This window comes from Pediculus humanus, genomic scaffold (assembly GCF_000006295.1).
Source record: "Pediculus humanus corporis 1103172108284 genomic scaffold, whole genome shotgun sequence".
In the NCBI taxonomy this organism is placed as follows: Eukaryota; Metazoa; Arthropoda; class Insecta; order Psocodea; family Pediculidae; genus Pediculus; species Pediculus humanus.
Window position 1 is genome coordinate 214,249 of NW_002987853.1, and position 6,810 is coordinate 221,058.

General features: G+C 27.8%; 1 non-coding gene across 1 annotated transcript; it reads right to left on the minus strand.

Annotated features, from left to right (window-relative positions):
* Positions 1 to 3,861: 3,861 nt before the first annotated feature.
* Positions 3,862 to 3,933, minus strand: Phum_PHUM520870. The gene has a single exon. It is a non-coding gene; the product is annotated as a tRNA-Gly (tRNA).
* Positions 3,934 to 6,810: the final 2,877 nt, after the last annotated feature.

Sequence of the window (6,810 nt, forward strand, 5' to 3'; positions counted from 1 at the left end):
GACATCATCATACATTTTCTTTTCTCTCTCTCTCTCTCTCTCTCTCTCTTTTATTTCCATCCTTCTTTTTTTTTCATTCGGGCCGTAGGTGGTAAGGAAAAGGGGAGGAGGGAGAAAAAAAAGGAGCAACTTTCAGTTAATCTCACTTAATATATGTCCCACGGTGAAGCGATGATTCGTTTAATCAAGTTTAATGTCTTTTAAATTATTTTTTGTAAAAGAAAACAAAAAAAAAAAAAACAAAAACTTATTCTGGGATTGAAAAAAAAAAGAATAAAAAGAAACAAACAACAATTTATAAAAAAAAAATTTTATGTTTTCAAAACAAACAACAATAACACGTTGTGTGTTAAACGATTGTTTTTTTTTTGCTTTTTTGTATGGGTGTGCGTGTGTGCGTGTATCTGTGCGTCTAAAAACAACGTGTCAAACTTTTGTAAACTTATCGACTTTATTTCCTTTTTTTTTTAGTTTTAAACCGGAAATAAATTAACACGTTTTCGATTAATCGATAATAATAGTAACAAAATAAAAAAAAGAATTACGTTCGCGACGATTTTTAAACAAGCAAACAAACAAACAAATATTCAAAAAAAAAAAAAAATTGGCATTGAAAAAAAAAAAGAAAAAAAATTAAATCGATGACAACACACACACACACGATCGATACATTGAAATCGTCGATTTTAATTATATTTATTTTGGCTTTATTATTGGTCCCCCCCACCTCCCCGTGTTTTATTTCATCATAACCATGAATATTCACCTACGTCGAATCGTGTTTACCCCCCCAATCCAAACCGAACGTATTTATTAACTTTTGCTATTTTAAAAATGTCGTCGTAATCGTCGGTTTTTTTTTTTGGTACGGTTTAACATTTTCTAATGTCAGATTTTCTTTTTGTAATCGTTCGAATGGGAAAATTTTTTTTAAAAGTGTTTTCCTCCCCCCTCCCTTTTCTCTTTGTTTAATAAATTAAACGAGTTTAAATATTCTATGATTTATTTAATCGCTTCTGTTAATAACCTTCTGCTTTTTTTTTTTTTTTCGTTTGTTATTTTCTTGTAAATTTAATATTGAGTTTCCCGACTAACTGACTGTTTGTTACTGTAAATCATTAATGATCGCTTAAATCGGTTCATTAATTTTCTTTTTTTTTTTTTTACCTTCTCTTCCCCCCACCCCTTTTTCGGGTTGGGGGGTTTTTTCCCGGGAAAAAAATTACGGGGGGGGGTTTTTTGCATTTTGAAAAATTTAAATAGTTTTCCCGATGATTTTACCACGTTGTTGAAAGTTGGTTGTTGTGTCAATTTTTTGCGTAGTCATTGCCTAAAGGATGTTTTTCCAGCTTTTCCCAGGAATGTTTTGATTTTTTTTAGACAATGTTTTTTTTTTAGGAGGAAAGGGGGAAAACAAGAATCATTTTTTTTTGTTTTTTTTTCAAGTGTTTATCGAATCAGTTTTTTCTCCTTCTTTTTCTTTTTTTTTTCTCTTTTTTTTTTTTTTTATTTTTCCAACTTGAAAATGATTCGTTTTGAGAAGTGGCAAAATAAAATTTTTTTTTTTTTGTTTTGGGTGTAAAAAAAATTTTTTTAAATTGCTGTAAAAGAAAAATCCCGAACGAAAAAGTAAAAAATATTTTTTGGGATAGATTGGGAAGAGAAAATTTTAAAGGAATGCGTTTCGTCGTTTTAGCAGACAAAAAGAAAAAAAATGAAAGTTAAATCGATTTTCAATGTATTTTCCTTTTTTTTTCCGGTGCGGAATTTCCAACGTCTGTTTTATTCGTGGAAAATTTCGAGGGAAAGGAAAATTCGAAGGGTGGTGAGAAAAAAAAGGGGGGGAAAAAAATTATTTTTAATTTTTTTAAAAAAATGAAAATTTCACGCGGAAAATTTTTATATTTTTCAGTTTTTTTTTTTTTTTTTTTTTGTATTTCGTAAACCGAAACGTTGAAAACGCGGATGATCAAGTTTTGTGTTGTGTGAGCGTTTTCTTGATGCGATCGAACTTCCTTCGGTTCTCTTCGATGTTTTTCGACCGCGAGCACACGGGAGAATTTCCAAAAAAATACAAAAAAAAATTTTTTTTTTCCCTCCCCCCCTCCCAATTTCAACTCCGAGTTTTCCCTTTTTTTTTCTATATTTTCTTTTTCTTATCATAAAAATTTTCGTTGTTTTCGATACCATCGCATCACCGGGATTAAATTTAATCAACCGAATGGATTTTTCCATTAAAAAATTAAAGATTTTCCCCGAGTTTTCCATTCTATCCCCTTTGTTTTCTGTCTTTCTTCCGATCTCTCTGTGTCGTAAAGGAAGGAAAGGTTAAATAGGCACGATGGGGGAAAAAAAAACGCTTCGAATTTGATTACTACTCTGCTGCTACTGCTGCTGCTGCCACGTAATAATATATCGGACGAAAAAAGATGGAAATGTTAGCGAAGAGATAAGTGAGGGGGAAAGAAGAAAGAAAGAAAGAAAAGTAATGAATAATTAAAATTTTAAAATGAAGATTTAAAAAAAAAAAAAAAAAAAAAGGAAAAAAAAGGAAAAACTTTTATGGAAAAGAAACGAATGATTTTGAATTCCTGCTGTGATTTAAAAGGTTTTTCTTTGTTATTGTTTTTCAGGTTCATTTGTTTCGGGAAAACTTTGTGTGTGTGTTTGTGTTGTTTTTTTTTTTTTTTTTTTTTTTTTTTATAGTTTTACTTTTTATCGTTTTTTTTTTTTATTAAAGGGGGCTGGTTCATTTTCGGTTTTCGTTTTATGAAAGCTGTAAATTTTTTTTTACAGCTACGTACGTTTCCGCATAACTTGTTGCCTTTGTCGAAATGTCAGAAAAAAGTTTAATTTATGTTTTTTTACATCAGCCATCAAAAAAATTGTCATCAACGTTTTGTTCTTTCAAACTACCGAATTTTTCTTTTTTTAAAAAAAAAAAAATTATCGAGCGTGACCTTTGAACCTTTTATTTATAAATATTTTCGATACAATTTAAAAAAAAAAAAAAAAATTTATATAAAATTATTGACTTAATAAAAGGTTTTTTTCACGTTCGTTCGTTCGTTTGTTTATTGCGTGGTTTTTTTTTTTTTATAATGGGTTATGGATGAAATTAAATTTTATTAAAATGTGTTTCGTGTTCTATTATACCTTATGCTGCTGGTGGTGCTGCTGCCACGTCTACGTCTTTTTCATTACGATATATTTTTTTTTTTTTTTTTGTTACATTAAAAGGCCCACCAGTGTTTACGTTGGTAATTTTTACGTTCGGTTTCGTCGGCGGCCGTGCAAAAAAAAAAAAAACAGAAGAAAAATTTATTATTAATTTTTATTTTTAGTCTAAATTTTAAATTTAATTTTAAAAAAATAAATTTACCAATGGTTAAAAAAAGAAAAAAAATTTGCTAATTTAAAGTTTTCAAACAATTTTTTAAGTTATTATTTTAACAATAATAAACATTCAAAAATAAAAACAAAAAAAAATTGAAAATGGATGGTTTTTTGTTTTTTTTTTATATTGTCATAAGTCGAATAGAGGAGAGAAAACTGAACGAAAACGCTGTGGAAAACGTTTTTTTTTTTTAATGTAAATATTTTTTTTTCTCGTAATGAATGAAATCGATGATTTCGTATTGATTTATTTACATAAACGTGACTCTACGACCGACCATAAATTTAATTGAAAAATGATTATAGGAATAATGTTCGGTCGAGTTGTTGTAAACAAAAACATTCACAATCGATTGTTGTTGTTGTTTTTCAAAGGAGCCAAAAACAATTTTTAAAAATTTATGTATATACATATATTAGTCGTAAGTTGCGAAAGTTGAGAAAAGTGCAAAAAAAATTATTTGGTGCGATGGCCGGGAATCGAACCCGGATCAACTGCTTGGAAGGCAACTATGCTCACCATTACACCACCATCGCTTGTTGTAGAACATGATCGACGGCGTTCGAATACAACGCAACAAACAACGAACAACAAAACCGTCGTTTGTTTATCATCGAACATACGAGTTCTAGAGTTGAAATTGATAATTAAAATAATGAATAAGGTCAAGCGTCTCGTTCGATGAAGAAATTTTTCCTGGAAAAAAATCGGGATGGGTTAATGAGGATGGAGTGGTGGAGTGATAGAATTTATCCGACGGTTTAATGTTTCAAAAAAAAATAGAAGATGTAATGAAACAGAAAAAAAAAAAAAGAAGAAAAAATTTACCTGTTGATTGTGTTTGTGTTTGTCTTATTTGTGGGAGAAAATGAAAAATGATCATTTCCAGTCGGTCAAATCTCAAATAATATTTTTCAATGAATTCTATAATAAAAAGTAAAAAAATTTTCATTCTTGTTATATTTTTTATCATCATCATTATTATTAATTTAAAATTATAATGGTGATAAGAAAAGTAAAGTTCATCGTGATGATAAGAGGAGGGAGGGAGGAGGAATAGGGTAAATATTTGTGTGCTTGGCACTTGGTCAAATTTTTTAAATTTCAAATTTTTTATTCCTGGAATGAAAAATGAAATGAAGGTTGGAAAATTTTTTTAGAGTTTTCCCGTTTTTTTTTGTTTTTTTTTTGTTTTCATTATTTATTAATGACAAATTTCTTGGTAAAAAAAGAGAAAAAAAAGGATGACGTATGAGGGAAAACTCAGGTAAAAACTGGAAACGTTTTCTCTTTGTCAGTGTAAAAACAAAACGAAAAATTGCAAAACTGGATAAAATTTTTGATTTGGAAAATTTTCGAAAATGAAAAAGAAAAGGAAAGGAAAGGAAAAAAAAAGAGCAACAACAATTTATCAAAATTTTAATTTTTTCCAACGTCAAAATTTTTATTGGAAAAATAAAAAAAAAAAATAAAAGAAAATTTTAATTAGAATTCTGGGAGTAAAAAAATAAAAATAAAAATGCGGGAAAAATTTAACGGCGGATACAATTTTTTTTTTTTTATATTTTATTCTAAGCCCACAAATTATGTTTGGAAAATAACTCACGCGTATACCTTTTTCGACCCTTTCCTTTAGGCAACCCAAAAAAAAAGGAATGATAACTCGGGGAGAGAGAAAAAAAAAAAGGCGTCGGCCAAAGGATCCAAAAAAGGAACAAAGAAAAAAAAAAAAATTATTTTTGTAGGCGGCGGTAAAGGCGGAGAAGCGGTTCGGTTTTCCTGTTGCATTTTCGGATCCTCTCGCTCATACATTTCTCCCCGGTAAAATATATAAAGTCAGTTGGCGTGGCTTCGGTTAGTTCGATGTTGGGTTTTTCTTTTTTTTAAAGGGAGTCCTCTCTCGCCATTTTTCCATTTTCATTTTTTTTGGTTTTTTTTTCCCCCGAATAGAAAAAATTTTTTTTTTAAATTAACGCACACGCACACGCACCCGCACGCACATATGTATATGTCTGTACGTACGCAAGACGAGAGAGGAAAACGTTAAAAAAAAAAAAATTTACATTTTCCACTATTAAAAAAAAAAAATAATAAAAAAATAAAGAAAATCCACGTACGAGGTACGTCGGTTTCCATTTATTTTATTATTGTTATTATTATTATTATTATTATTATTATTATTATTATTATTATTATTATTATTATTATTATTATTATTATTACTTGAATTGTTTCGTAAAAAAAAAATAAAAGAAAAGAAAAAAATGAAAGAAAACATTTCTTTGTTTCAAAATCATGACGATTTTGTACGTTGTTTCTTTTGCAGTATAAAATTTTAAACGTGAACCTTTTTTTTTTTTTTTTGTTTTTTTTTGTTTGTTTGCACTCGCAGAAAAATATATTAATCATTCGATTCGATACGATTTGATTCGATATTCGTTCGACTTTTCTCGAGTCGAAATTTTTTTTTGAGGAAAATTTATATTAAAACTTTTCTTAATTTTTTTATTACGATTACAATATTAATTATTATGACTATTGCTATCGTCGCATTTTTATTTTAAGAGAGCAGCAAAACGGTTTGGTTTTAACTATTATTATTATTATTATCATTATCATCATCATTATTTTAAAAAAATTATCAACTTTTGCGCCTTTTTTTTTCTGGAACCCCTGTGAAAAAATTTGAGGGAATCTCTTCGTGTTCTCGATTTAATTTTTAATTTTAATTATTTTGGGGGGAAAAGAAAAAAAAACCGGAAGTAATTTGTTTTTATTTAAAAAAAAAATTGAAAAGTGTAAAAATTTTCCGTTTTTTTTTTTTTTTTCAAAATTTATTTATTACAAACGGAAAAAGTTTTTTTTTTGTTATGGTGGTGGTCTGTCTAGTAAAAGGTGTAGGTAGAAAATTTTTTTTTTTTGTTCATCTATTTTCCATTGTGAAATTTCTTAATAATAATAATAATAATAATAAATAATTTTTAATAACATTTAAAAAAAAAATGAAATAAAAGTAATTAAAATTCTCTTCTGCAATTCATATTTATATATTTAAAGAAAAGAAAATATTAATAGTTTTCATTTCCTGTCGTGATTTTTCTTTTTCACGTATGCGAAGAAAATTTGCATTTTCCTAATGTTAAAGCAGCAGCACGAGAGAATGGAAAATTTCTTTTGTACGAGGAGAAAATTAAAAAATTCAAAAATTTTTTTTTTTTATTCATTTTCTTTCTTTCTTTGTTTCTTTTTTTTTTTTTGTTTTGTTTTTCTTTTTTCCCTTTTTCTTTTTTTTGTAAGTTAAATGTCACATAAATCGGGAGGGAGCGAAACATTTTAAATCATTGGTTATATTTAGAAAAAAAAAAAAAATAATAATATCTAAAATAAAGCTAAAGTTGATAATAGTAAGATAG